The sequence below is a fragment of the Martes martes genome, assembly GCF_963455335.1.
Source record: "Martes martes genome assembly, chromosome: 13".
NCBI lineage: Eukaryota > Metazoa > Chordata > Mammalia > Carnivora > Mustelidae > Martes > Martes martes.
The window spans coordinates 44,386,461-44,400,196 of record NC_137901.1 but is presented as its reverse complement, the minus strand read 5'-3'; the positions used below and the strand labels follow the sequence as shown (position 1 = coordinate 44,400,196).

Sequence of the window (13,736 nt, the reverse complement as noted above, 5' to 3'; positions counted from 1 at the left end):
AAATAAAGTTTTTACAGAAAAAGGAGGAAGAAAGTGGCATCATCTTTGCATATGAAATACAGCAATATTTATTGGAAAGTTACTTTTCCAAATCAGTCTCTACCCTTAGCTGCACTAGCACAGTGTCTTCTCAGTAAACGCCAGAGAAATATTTACTTATTTAATTAGCTGTTGATGGAATGCACCTGTGAGCCTCTTCTGTTTTCCTATCCTGGGTGAGGACTTTGGATGAGCCTAAGTGATGAGGCAAGTCGGACCTCCTTCCCTCTGATGTCCCTGTTTCTGGTGGCCAGCCCATTACCTCCCCCTAGCTTGGCTTGGAGACTCTGCAGGTCCCCGCCTGCCCCTTCCCGCGTGGGTGGGCCATTCAGGTGCTGCCTTGGAGCCCCAGGTCACATCGGTGCTGCTGGGAAACTTGGAGCACTTTCTCCTGAGATGTGGGGCAGGCGAGGGCTGAGGCGCTTCTCCTGCTGTGTGAAGAGTTGCCTCCTACTTTCCCAGCAGGAAAGAAAGCCCAGGTGGGGTGAGGAAGCAGTTTTTCCGGGTACTGCTGCATGTCAAATAGGGCTTCCTATTGTTTTGTTTACCTTCTCGGCTAATTTTATGATTTTTAGTTCCAGGAGGGTTTGGCCAGGTGGCAAATATTCCAGGTGACTGGGAAAGAGCATAGCAAGGAGAAACAGCACAGGGCTCTGGTTGGACCAGTACAATCCTGACTTTTATTCTCTATGATCTTTTCCCTCTTTGATATCCTTATTTTCAAAAAAACCCAGAAGAATATGTGAAACGGGCTATACTGGACAGGTTGAGGCTAAGAAAGCAGTTTCCTTAGCAACTGCAGCCATATGAAAGGCTGGCAAGTCTTCCTTGTCTCATTTTTCATTTCATTTTCTGTGGTTCCTGAAAGGAGGTCAGATGCTCTGTGTTAAGTTCACGTTGCGGTTTTGCTTGTGGTACCTTCTGTCTCAGAGCTGGGGAAGGCAGATCACTGTGCAAGTTACCGACTGCTTTTGTTTATTTCAATTAGAAATGAGCACATCGACACAGTCACATCTGACAGTCAGCTTTCAAAGAATCCCAGAATATTCATTTTATTTGTGAGTGCCTCAGAAAGGAAAGTGTAAAAGCAAAGGACAGTCTCGGCCATGCACGTAGTTGCGGTTCATTCGTCTTTAATGAGAGCTATTCTGATTTCAAAGTCATATCTGAGTATTTTTTGATAGTGGCAAACAACACCTTGCTTTTTTTTTTTTTAATTCAGATTAGACCTCCACTAATAGGATTCCTTTTCTAAAATTGTATGCAAGATCTGAAATTGAAGTTTATGGTCAATTTCAAGATTCCAAGTTCAATTCGACAATATTTATTGCATCTCTGATTCACTAAGAACTGCAGGGGATAAGCAGATGTGGTAAGATGGTCTGTGCCCTCAAGGAGTTTCAAATTTAGTAGTGGGAATAAGACAAATACAGTGTAATTACAACTACAAGGAAGAAAGTGATAAATGGTACAACGCAGTGGTTATCGACCTTGACTGCATATTGGAATCACCTGGGGAGCTATAAAAACACCGGAGGTTCTTCCCCAGAGGTTCCGATTTAATTGATCTGGGGAGCAGCCTGGGGATGGGGATTTCAGAAAAGCTTTTCAGGGGAGTCAAATGCCCAGTCAAGGTTAAGAACCACGGGCAAAGAGCATCCAAGAAATGTCCAAGACACCCTTCGGATTCTTCAGGATCGGAGAAGGCTGACTTTCAGGCGGCATTGCCGAGTGGGTGGGATTCCAGGAGGCAAAGGAATTTGAGAGTGAAAGGAGGTGTTGGAGAGGAGGAAGAGCGTGAGAAAAGCCACAGAGGTGTGAAACTGCGGGGTGGGGATTCAGGATCCGTGAGCAGACCACCTCCAAGCAAGCTGGAGTATGGAGTGTCCGGGAGAAGATAAAGCTAGGAGGCAGATTGGGAAAGGCTGAGGTGGGGTAAGGTGTGAAGAACGCGGGTTGAGCTGGAGGCGGGACGCGGTTCGAGTTGAGTGGGTCTGTTTTTAGCCATGCCTCGAGATCCTTGGGGTTTGGGTCTACTGTGGTTGGGAGGAGTCGAACAGAAAACAAGAACATGAGCTTATTATAGGACAGGACAACAAATTCAACACCTGACCAAATCGCCCTATTGTCCTCCCCTTGGAGATAATCCCGTTAAGCTTCTTTGTTTTCCAGTTGAGAAGGCCTGAAGGAACTGACCTTTGATGGTTACATGACCCGTTAGTTGACTACTCCGGCTCCCAGGTCAGTGGGGCGCCCAGGTGGGGATGTCCAGCGGGCAGTTTACAAGCGGGGCTGAGGCTGAGGAGAGAGGTCAGGGAAAGACGCGTAATTCTGAGAATAATTTTCAGTGAAGTAATTAGGGCTTGAGGGCAGGGAGGAATATGGAAGGGAAAGGGAGAGTGATACTGAGATGAAAACAGGGGAATTTGAAGCCAACAAGAGGGGTATTGAATGGGCATCAGAGAACTAGGAGAATCCGAATTCCGTGGTATAGACACCAAGGAGAGTCCCACAGGAGGAGGGGGGCTCCCTTCAGAACGGCCCCCTGGTGGGGAGTGTGTGAGCATAATGGCTGAGGAGAGACCCTCGGGGGGTGTAGCTCATCTGTAACCTGTGCCTCCTCCTGGTGCTGATGGTGTAGTCGCTTGGCGCCTCAGGAATGAAGGGCGAGCTCTCGTCCTGAGCCAGGCAGTTCTTCTCCAGGTCTTGCTTTTTAGTCAGGTTTCAGCTGTCAACACACAAAATAATCGCAGTGAAAAAGAGACTGATTTGCTTTCTGAAGAGGAAAAAAAAAAGCCTCCACTTCTGAAATTTTAAGGAAGCCCAATGGAAAAAAAAATGACATTCCATGTTATGACCTTGAAAAAAAGAAAACGAAGAGCTTAGAAATAAACAAGGCCATAAGTAGTCATCATTCCGTTGTTTATTCTGAGTCCTTTACAGAGGAAGGCCGATGCATAGTGGGGTGTAAACAGGTAGGTAGATATGTATCGTGTGTGATATTACAGAGTGGGAGAGAGGACGAATACGGTGTTGCGGACACGGGGGTATGGGGGAGGAAAAGACTCCGTAGTTTCCGTGTGGGAAGGGGAGGCACTATGCTTCAAGCTGTTCAGTGACTCTGCTTCACGGCGAGAATACCCAAAGGCATCACACCTTCCAGAAACCCCCTTGGCTGTCCAGAAAGAGGGAGTTAATGAACAGGGACAGACGCTACCAACAAAAGAAGAAATGCTTTATTTATTATTCACTAATCTCCAGGTCCCTGTGCTACTCAGAATTAACAAGCTCTCTGGAATAATGGTTTAATACCTCTTGGTTTGACATAGCTGTGCTTACCCGAGCATGCACAGTGTCTCTCTGAGGCCCAGGGGGGAGCCGTGTAATGGAGCCCCCCCCCCACTCTTCTAGCCTGTGGAGGTCATCGAGTACCACCTCCTGACCCCAATGTCAGAATTAACTCATAGCATCCCTGACAAAGGTTGCCTTGTCCCACATGTTTCTAGTGATGGAGAGCTCATCACCTAATAAGGTAGCCCATTCTATGAACTTAGAAACTTTGGAAAGTTTTTCCATGTGTTGAATTCTCCTTTCTACAGCATCTGTCTTGTACCTGGTCCTGGGTTTTATCTCTTTTAGATTCCATCATCCCCCTCAAGCTCCTTCTCTATTAACTATCGAATTTGTATTCTATTACTGGACTCAACATTTTCACGTGCTTTGTGCAATGAAAAGAGAAAAAAAACCCTGAAAAAAAGTCGTATCTTATGTATTCAAGCTAAAATTCTTTGTTATGATATCTGGGTCCATCTGAGGTCCTCTATCCCTTGAAAAAGCCCTTGAGGTCCACACAACATTGGTAATTTTGAGGCTGCTCTTAGTAGTTTTCCTGAATTGAATGATCTATTCATTCTATCATGTGTCTTTGACAAATGTCTTTCTACACAGGGACTTCCTTTGCTGTGTGCTGATCTGTTGAGTAGGGCCTGTCTGGGGCGTGAAAGCAAAGGCATCACTTTTTTTTTTTTCCCCCGTGGTGAGCTTGACTAATGTCTTAGTTCTCAGAATATATAACACATATCCTTACAGAAGTCTGTTTGCATTCAACTCTCAAAAACATTTTTTCATCATTGTCTTAGACATGGGCCCGTGCTAAAGATTTTTTGAAGATAGCAAAGCACTATAGCAATCACAAGCAACTGTTCAGTAAATTCTTGCTGAGTTGTCTTGAGTGGAATCTGCTTCAGCTTCCCCTCTTCTCCCTAAATTGACGTTTTCCTTGGGGGTATGGGTGACATTCCTAGTCCCTAACCAACACAGGCGTCTTTGGATATGTTCTACTTCTGTGAAGTGTAGGTGGATTCTGTTAGCCCTTCTTTGCAAGACTAGGTCAAGAGTTCTATTAGCTATGAATTTTTTTGAAAATTGATTGAGTCAAAGAGAGAAGATAAGGGGTGCCTGGGTGGCTCAGTGGGTTAAAGCCTCTGCCTTTGGCTCAGGTCATGATCCCAGGGTCCTGGGATCGAGCCCCGCATCGGGCTCTCTGCTCAGCCAAGAGCCTGCTTCCCCCTCTCTCTCTCTGCCTGCCTCTCTGCCTGCTTGTGATCTCCATCTGTCAAATAAATAAATAAAATCTTAAAAAAGAAAAAAAAGAGAGAAGATAGTATACTCAGCTAATCAGTAGGCCAGTTGAATCAGGAATCTATACTAGCGTGTTCCATAGGGAAGCAGAAATCCCTACAGCCCAATATCTCCAATATCCAAAACACTTACTTTTTAAAATCTGGGTTCTTCAGAGTCTTTAGGACACCTGGATGACTGTTTTCAGTCACATTTGCTCATCTGGGAATTAATGTAATTTTTTGTGTCTACAGTGACCAAGACATATGCAAATAAGTTGCAAATGACTTTTGTCCATGCATAGTTATTCAGGGTATTTTTCCTGATTCTTCTTATATAAATTTAAATACAGTGTGACTTGACATGAGACCACATTTAAATTAAGCACGGTTCGCTTTATTTCCACAAATGCCCTTAGCATATCCAGCTCAATTACCTTCACCCTGACGGGCAGTTCGTGCTCGTGCCATTTGGCCGCTGTGGATTCATGCCTTGTGCTTGGGTTCCTGGGTACCAGCTGCGTTGGTAAGTCCCTCTCTGTCCCTTCTCTGTAACCAGTCTGTCAATCTACTTAGTGATTGTTCCTCTTGGCCTGTTTAGTAGGCGTTTATGTACATTAACAGTGGAAGGTTTTGTGTACAAATAAAATTTGACGTTTTTCAAGTGTTGGGTTGACATTTATTGGTACTTTAGTGTCTCCTCTGTAAATTGGAGGACTGTTAATTTTACTGGAAGGCCAATCCTTGGAAACGAAGCCAATGGCAAAGCACCTCTCTTGCCCTCCTTAATCGTTCCATGGAGGCATAACTTTCCCTGCCATTTTCATGAAAGGGCAGTTTGTAGATCTAGTAGCGGTCTAGATGCCAGGGTATTGGGAGGGGCGAGCAGAAGGAAAGAGTGCAAAAACAGTGAGCAGGTAATTTAGGTGGAAGATGTCTGGAATCTGTCATTGTGTAAGAGAAAGGAGAGGTATAGGTTTGGAAAGCAATCTGACGTTTTTAGATAAATTAAAATGCTTTCTCTCTCTCTGTCAAATTTCGTGGGGGACACTTCTCCCTTCTGGTGGGGTGGGACACGTTGTAGGATCCAGATGTTCTTGAATCTTCACATGTCGACTCAGATGGCTTTTGGTGAGAGGCAAAGGCCATCTTTCAAGGCCTATTGCCAATGTCATTTTTCCACAAGGTGTTCTCCGATTCCTCCAAAGATGGATCCTTCTCTCTCCGTGGATCTCTGAGAACATTCAGTGCCTCGTTTTGCCTCCGACATTGTTCCTCATTCCTCCTCGCGTCCCTTGCTGAACTGTGGGCCCCCTGAGGGTGGGGCTGCCCTCGCTGGACCGTGTGTCGCCTGCTACACGTGTGCAGAGGGCACCCTCCAAATGCGCAGTTGAGTTGGAAAGACAGGAATTGAAAGGGTGAGAGAGAAAGCAGGCGGGCTTTGAAAGCCTCTTACATTTCGAGAGCTGGAGATGCACTCCAGAGGCCACCCCGGGCAAGGAGCTGGCCTTGTGTCAGGATGTGTGGAAGCTGCCTTTTTGGTGGAGGGGATGGCGGTGAAACCCCGAGAGGGCATTCTTCGGTGGATGTCTTCTCAGAATCCTTAGTGCTCTCGGGCACAGCGAAGCTCCGACTAAGAGGGTAACTCTGTCGGGTCATTAACAAACATTTAACCTCAAAGTGCTGGGGTAAGGAGGGAGAAGGCCTGGAGGATGAGGCCAGCTCCGGGTACCAGGAAAATAGGTCAGAATGCTGAGCGGCATCTTGCCTGTCTGAGGACTGTGACACCCTTGTCTGGGCGAAGTCTCCCAGAGGTAGTGGGTGACATTTTCTCTCCTCCTTTATTTTCTGAACACTTTCAATGGCACTGAGCTCTAGAGTCCACCAATAAAGGTTATATTTTTTTTATTTTAGTTCCAGTAGAATTAACAGACAGTGTTACATTAGCTTTCGGTGCACAATACAGTGACTCAACCCTTCCATATATCACAAGTGCACCCCTTAATCCCCACCCCCTATTTCACCCATTTCACCCATCCCCCCACTCCCCTTCCTTCTGGAAGCGATCAGTTTGTTCTCTATACTTAAGAATCTCTTTGGGGTGCTTGGGTGGCTAGTCTGTTGGGCATCTCACTGTTGGTTTCAGCTCAGGTTATGACCTAAGGGTCATGAGATCGAGCCCTGTGTTGGGCTCTACGTTCAGCATGCATGTTTGCTTGAGATTCTTAAAAAAAAAAAAAAAAAAAAAGAGGAAAAAAAGAAGACAAAAAGAGCCTGCTTCTTGGTTTGTCTCTCTCTTTCCTTCTTTTTTTTCCCTTCTGGTTATTTGTTTTGTTTCTTAAATTCCATATATGCATGAAATGATACGGTATTTGTCTTGCTCTGACTGACTTAGTTAACTTAGCATGAATCTCTAGCTCCATCCCGATCATTGCAAATGGCAAGATCTCATTCTTTTATGGGGCTCGGTAATATTGCCCTGTGTATATCTACCACATCTTCATTCATTTTTCAGTGGACACTTGGACTGCTTCCATAATTTGGCTATTGTAAAGAAAGCTGCAATAAACATAGGGGTGCTTGTGTCTCTTTGAATGAGCGTTTTTGTATTCTTTGGGTAAATATCCAGTAGTGTGACTCCTAGATTATAGAGTAGTTCTATTTTTAACTTTTTGAGGAACCTCCATACTGTTTTCCACAGCAGCTACACCAGTTTGCATTCCCACCAACTGTGCACAAGGGTTCCTTTTTCTCCACATCCTGGCCAACACCTGCTGTTTTTTGTCTTGTGGATTTTGGCTATTGTGACACATTCGAGGTCTCATCGTAGTTCAGTAAAGGGGTTTTATCTCACTCACCTCTGGGCTTAGTTCAGGGCCTGACACGGAGTATGTGTTCCAGATGCTCACTTCTGCGTGCCTGCCTCAGGTGAGTGAGGTAGACGTGTTTTCCTTAAGTTGGTGAAACTTTGTAATAGAACCAAATGGAGTCCATAACATTTTAGTATGTATATTCACATACATCCTAAAGACTCTAAGCATAGTAGTTTAAAAAAATGCCAGCTGTTATTAAGATGATCGATTATTAGTAATTTCAGTTAAATTTAATAAAGGATAAGGTATAATGTAGCATACAAAAAATACGTTGGAGCGTTGCCTTTCCAAATACAAATACCTTCTTAGCCCCACGTTTCCCATTCTAAAATTTTTTTTTTACATAAAAAATATAATAACCACCAAACACATGATGTTTGCAAACTAGTAAGTACAAATAAGTGGAAATATTCTCCTTCTCCTGAATCTCAATATCATCTTTTGAGCTCAGATGTTTCATAGTCACTCCAATGCACAAAATCAGTCTAATCTATTTCAACTTGTGTGCAGTTTTGGAAATCTGTACTATGTGAATAAGAACCTGGTTGTACTTAGCTGGGCTGACATTTGCATTGTCAAGTACAGTAACCAAAGCCAAGTTGTGACAGCATTTCTTGATACTTCTCTTAGGGACTATGTATCTATTTGTTTACTTATTTAATGTGACATTTCTTTCAGCAGCTACTCCTTCCATTTCTGGCCGTAATACGAAATCCTTCTTTTGTACATTGAGTAATACGTAAAAAAAGGAAAAAGAAATCCCAAATCCATTTCTTGGGTATCTTAACCACTGTATCCCACTTCAAATGTTTCTTTTAACCTATCCTGGGTATATGAAAATACTCTCTACCATGTTTCTTGGGGCCGTCCACTTGGAATCCTTTGAGAAGCAGCGTCTTCGGTGATGCTGGCTGAGCTCTCAAGGGGACGTCTCCTGTTCTGAATTCTCTCTTTTTATTTATCAAATGTCAGGTGCTGTAACACAGAGACTGCTACCCCCAGCTGGATTGTTGACCTCCCCATATCCTTGAGTACCCCGGCTTCAGAAACTCCATTTTGCCATGGCAATCCCCTCCTCGCTTTTCACACGCGACCTTTCTCCTGCCCCTCCTTCCAACGATCTGTCAGAGAGTCCCCGATTTTTCTTTGCTGGCAAGGCACTGTTACCAGTAATTGCAGAAACCATTAATAAAATGGGAGGGAGGGGGAGCGGGGGAGAGGGAAGCGAGACACAAAGGGAGTAAGTATTGTACATAGCCCACAGGCTTTTCCCTCCCACACATATGATTCACTGTTGTTCCCACCTCACGTGGGAAAATGTTGTCCTGCTGAAAATACACCTTAAAGGCAGCTCTGCCTCAAAGATATCACATATGCATATTAATAACACACACTTTGTAGTGCCTAGAGTTGTTTTTAACGAAGCCAGCTGAAATACACCAGCAACTTTCTCATCTCCTCCTTTGTGCTACAGAGGATCCCCAAGTGTGGGCTCCGTGGCGCCGGCCCCCGAAGAGAGATGAAAGTGGCACCGTGAGTCACTCTCTCTGACAGAAACAGGGAGGAGAGGGAGCTTCGCTGGGCGAAGTGAGTTCATCTTCTAGGAAGACCGAAGCTTCAGGAAGAGTTTCAGCACAGGAAATGGTCACAAATATCCATCAAAGAGTAAGTGAATGCAACAGCTGTGAGAGCAGGACCGGGGAAGGAAAGCCAGAGATGGACGTGGCCATATTTACAGGAGGGGCTTTGCTTGAAGATGTGTGAGAATTTCTTGAACCCTGAGATGATTTTTTCCCTCTGTCTTGTCTGCTGCTCTCCCGTCATCCTACAGGGCTCAACGGATTGCTTATTTGAGAACAGATCGCCTCTGAGAGCTGGGCCAAACGTAAACTTGAATTTCTTGGCACAGTATGGTGTATTCTACCTACCAAGTTTGCCCTCTGTGGAGCCCATTGCTCTTTTTCTAAAGAATAACTGATGCTTGGAGGCTCAGCAATGAGCAGCCCTGACGAATGAATATTGGCTTCGCTTTCGTTAGACCAACACAACAGGCAGGTGTGATTTTTCTTAAAGACTAGTTAGTGCAGTGGCTTAAAACGTGATGCTAATGAGACCAAAGTAAACGTTTTTGACACCTCATTGTTTAACTTTACATAGAAGAAAATCTCTTTGGTGCTTATAGGATTTACTCACAAAGACAAATAGTATGGACTGGCCAAGACAGAGCCATCGTCAGCATTGGGAAGCCACTGGTGGGGGCTACGCTGTTCCTGGGCTTCTCACAGTCATCCCGTCATTCCATTCTGGGTGGAAAGGTCCCTGAGACTGGTCACAGCTTCCATCAGTGGTCTCCTACGATTCTCAGTATTTTTGTCTTCCTACCCTAAGGATCTTGTACACCAAGGCCAGGTATCGTTCTACTCATTCCAGTTTTATCAATGGCCCTGAAATTAAAACCAATTCTTTTTATCTTAATCTTCTGGGTCTGATTCCAGGTTTTCCTTGTAATTTTGACTCCCAATCTTCCTTATCACTCAACGTCTCCATCAAATTGGATAATCTATTAGCCCTCAAATTATTTTCACTTTGTCTGACATCTGTATCTGTTCTTCTGCTGTTATTCCTGGCTGGAATACTTTTTTCCCAAGTCTGTCTCTCAAAATTCTTTGATTTCAAGGCACTGTTCAAACGTCACCAGTTCCATGAAAAATGTTCTCTTCTCACAAATGAAGATAAACTCTCCTCTGCTTAGTTTGTACCTCTTTTAAGGGTTGTAAGGTTTTTTCATATAATCATTTATTCCTTCAACAAATACTGAGGACCTCAAAGGGCTAAACATTGTGGCACATGGGAAATTGACTATGAACCTATGTAACCTCCTTAAATTAGCAAGGTTATGCTAGCTGTTCTAAGAAAGAAAACCCAAAACTTTTGATAGTTTAACGTGATAGTCAAACATGGTATTACTCTATGGTTGGAGGCTGTTTTCCACATGTTGATTCAAGGACCTTGTTAGTTTTACCCATGTATTTTATCTATTAGTTATATATTGCTTTCTAACAAATTAGCCCAAAACTTACCTGCTTAAAAAATAATTAATATGTCATAATTTATGTGAGTCATGGATTTGAAAGGGTTTCAGCTGGGTGGTTCCGACATCAGGGTTTCTTACACGAAGTTGCCGTCAAGCTGTTGGCTGGGGTCCCCTGAAGGCTTGCTTGGGGCTGGCAGGTCCACTTCCAAGATGACTCACTCACAGCACCTCTCCACCTGTCCATTGAGTGTCCTTGTGGCAGAGCAGCTGGTTTTCCCCAGAGCAAGACATCCAAGAAGGAGCAAGATGGAATCTGTCTTTTATGACTTATACTCAGAAATCCCACTCTGTCATTATTTCTACATTCTATGTGTTAGACAGAAGTGAGTCACCAAGTCCAACTCACACCCAAGCGGTGGACGTTAAGCATCAACTTTCAAGGGAAGAGTATCGAAGAATTTGTGCACCTATTTAAAAACCAGCACAGCACAAGACCCATTGTCCTTCCATGTTGTGGGGCTCTGCCATCATCTGGGGCCTAGATTCTTTAGCTTCTGACATGCAGAAGATGAAGTCATGGAGAAGGCTCAGCAGTTTCTTAAAAACATCATCTGAAAAATGACACATATTCCATTCCTTCTCATTTAATGATGAGTATCCCAGGTGACCACCCTTGGATCCAAGGGGTGGCTGGAAAGTGTTGTCTGTCATTGGGCAGCCACTTCCCAGTGACAACACCCTGCACTCCCACCTGCCCCAAATGTCAGCTACTCCAAGGCAGGGACCACTGTCCTTTTATCCCCCATTATACACATAGCACAGGACTGGTGCAGAAGAGGTGCCCTTTAAATATTTCACGAAAGAATGAATACATGAATGGTGGGATGGCAGCATTGTTTTTCTGTATATTTCAAAAGATAGACATAGGTTTGCTTCTTAACTGCAATACATACCAACTACACTACTCCAACCTTATTTACAAGTCAGCTGTGGCATATGTGTCTATGCTCAAAACTACCTAGGCGTGATGGTTCTCTTGTTATTTCTTATGAATTATTTATTTTCTCTCCTCTGAACTTTCTTCAAATGGCACATACCAAAGGACTAGTTCTTTACTAAAGAATATTATATAAAGGCAAGAATGTTCAAAGCTTCTCTGCATCACTACACAAACAATTCAAGTAAGATGCTGCAAATGCTAAAGTGATGGGATCACAGGGTAGCAGAGATAAGAAATAAATTGTCATAGCAACCAGAGGACCTCAGCTGGAATTACTGTACTTCAACTTGAAAGGTGGTTCTAAGAGCTTAAATACACACAAAGAAATGGCTAATTTTATAAAGATGTCATTTAAATACAAGAGAATCTCTTTAAACTTTTTCTGAGCGAATATAATTTGGAAGCCCTGTAATGTGGGAAAATACCAAATGAGAGCATTAGTGAAGCTTCATCCTAATGTTTAATAAGAACGATAATTTACGTTCATTGTTAAACACTCATTATGATTTTATTTTATTTTAGAAAAAATAAGTTATTGTTCATTTGGGGACTATAATGGCAATGGACACTTAGCATAGAAAAATTGGAAAATGCAGAAAATATAAGAAAGAGAATAAAAAGATAATCCTACCACCCAGAGTAAAGTAATTTAAAAAACATTTTTAGTGTGTATACACACTTGAAAGACCGGCTTGAAAGATGTTGAGTATGAGAATTAGACCCAATCATTTAAAATTAGGTATCTCAACCTTGGCTACACAATAGATGTACCTGGGGAGATTAAGAAAAATACTGATGTTTGGACCCTACTCTTGACAATAAAATTCCTACGTATGCTAAAATTGCTATGTATGCTAAAATTGAGATTGCTTATGTATTTTCATTTAGCATGTTGATTTTTTATTTACATTCTTTCATAACCATTTCTACATGTCTTTAACATTCTTGAAAACACTATTTCTCATTACTGTATAATATTCTATAATTGAGTTATAGAACAATTACAAATTACAATAAAATGATTATAGAATAATAGAACAATGATAAATTATAAATTAAATAAATTTTATAAACTTACTTAATTATCCCTATACTGTTCGCCCTCTTGACTGCTCCCATATTTTTGGTATCATAAATTATTTTGTAGCCAATGTTGGGATTTAAACAGAATCTGCTACACAGTAGGGTGTGCAATAAGTATCGATCAGCAAGTCTCCGAGATAGAAATCTTTCTGGAACTCTCTGATTATAACACCCTCTGACACCATTCCTGAGTTTGGTTCCCACAAGCACCCTGTAAGGGCAGTAGGTCGATTTTATTTTCCCCATTCTACAGCAGAGGAAAGGAAACTCACCTTTGACATCAAAGTTCAGCCCCGGGATCTGAAGCCTCGTCTGGCTTGTTTGTCTCCAGAAGGCACGCAAAAGCCCGGAGACTCTCTTGCATTGGCTCCTGCTTCTCAAGGCATTCCTTCCTTCAAAAACAAATTTGAGCAGCACAGGAAAGCTGATCTTCTTAGTTGTGGGGCCAATTTCCTATTATTAGGCGTCTCAAGGGACTTGACTTCGTATTATTAACACAGTAAGGTTTTTTTTTTATGATGTCAGTAGAAGCTGCAGTTGTCATCTTAAAAATCCTTTGGGAGTGATTGTGACACCGGCTCTCAGGAGGAGAGAGGAGCATGGGTATAGCAAACAGTTCAAAAGCACTTTCAAAGTTTTGTCCTTATGGAAAATAGAGCAAAATGTTACAAAATGATTATGGAAGCAGGAGAGCATAATGAAGGCTCTAAAGTTTGAAGGGATGTTCCCTCTTTCTGCCAGCCACGTGTAAGACTTGGCCGAGGCTTGGGGCCACTCAGAGATTCACTCGAGGGACCTGTTCAATCAAGGAACAGGTCCCTCTTGAATTGCACCATTAATAACACCTTATTGAACCCTCAGGTTAGGCTCCAAAGACATCAAGTACGTATGTGAATTAGACCCAATCATTTAAAATTAGATGTCTCAACCTTGGCTACAGAATAGATATATCTGGGAAGATTAAGAAAAGCATTGATGTTTGGACCCCTCCCTTGACAATTAGGATCAGAATTTCTTGAGATAAGAGCAAGCATCAACAGCTTGGAAGCTCTCAGGGGACCTTAGTGTGCAGCAAGGTTGAGAACCCC

At 43.0% G+C, this 13,736-nt stretch overlaps 1 long non-coding RNA gene across 1 annotated transcript; it reads right to left on the bottom strand.

The window, feature by feature from the left end:
* Positions 1 to 698: 698 nt before the first annotated feature.
* On the bottom strand, positions 699 to 13,044 carry LOC308354359. Its single transcript, XR_013967858.1, has 4 exons — positions 12,921 to 13,044; positions 2,651 to 2,767; positions 2,236 to 2,337; positions 699 to 2,075 (listed from the first exon to the last, which is right to left on the bottom strand). It is a non-coding gene; the product is annotated as an uncharacterized lncRNA (long non-coding RNA).
* Positions 13,045 to 13,736: the final 692 nt, after the last annotated feature.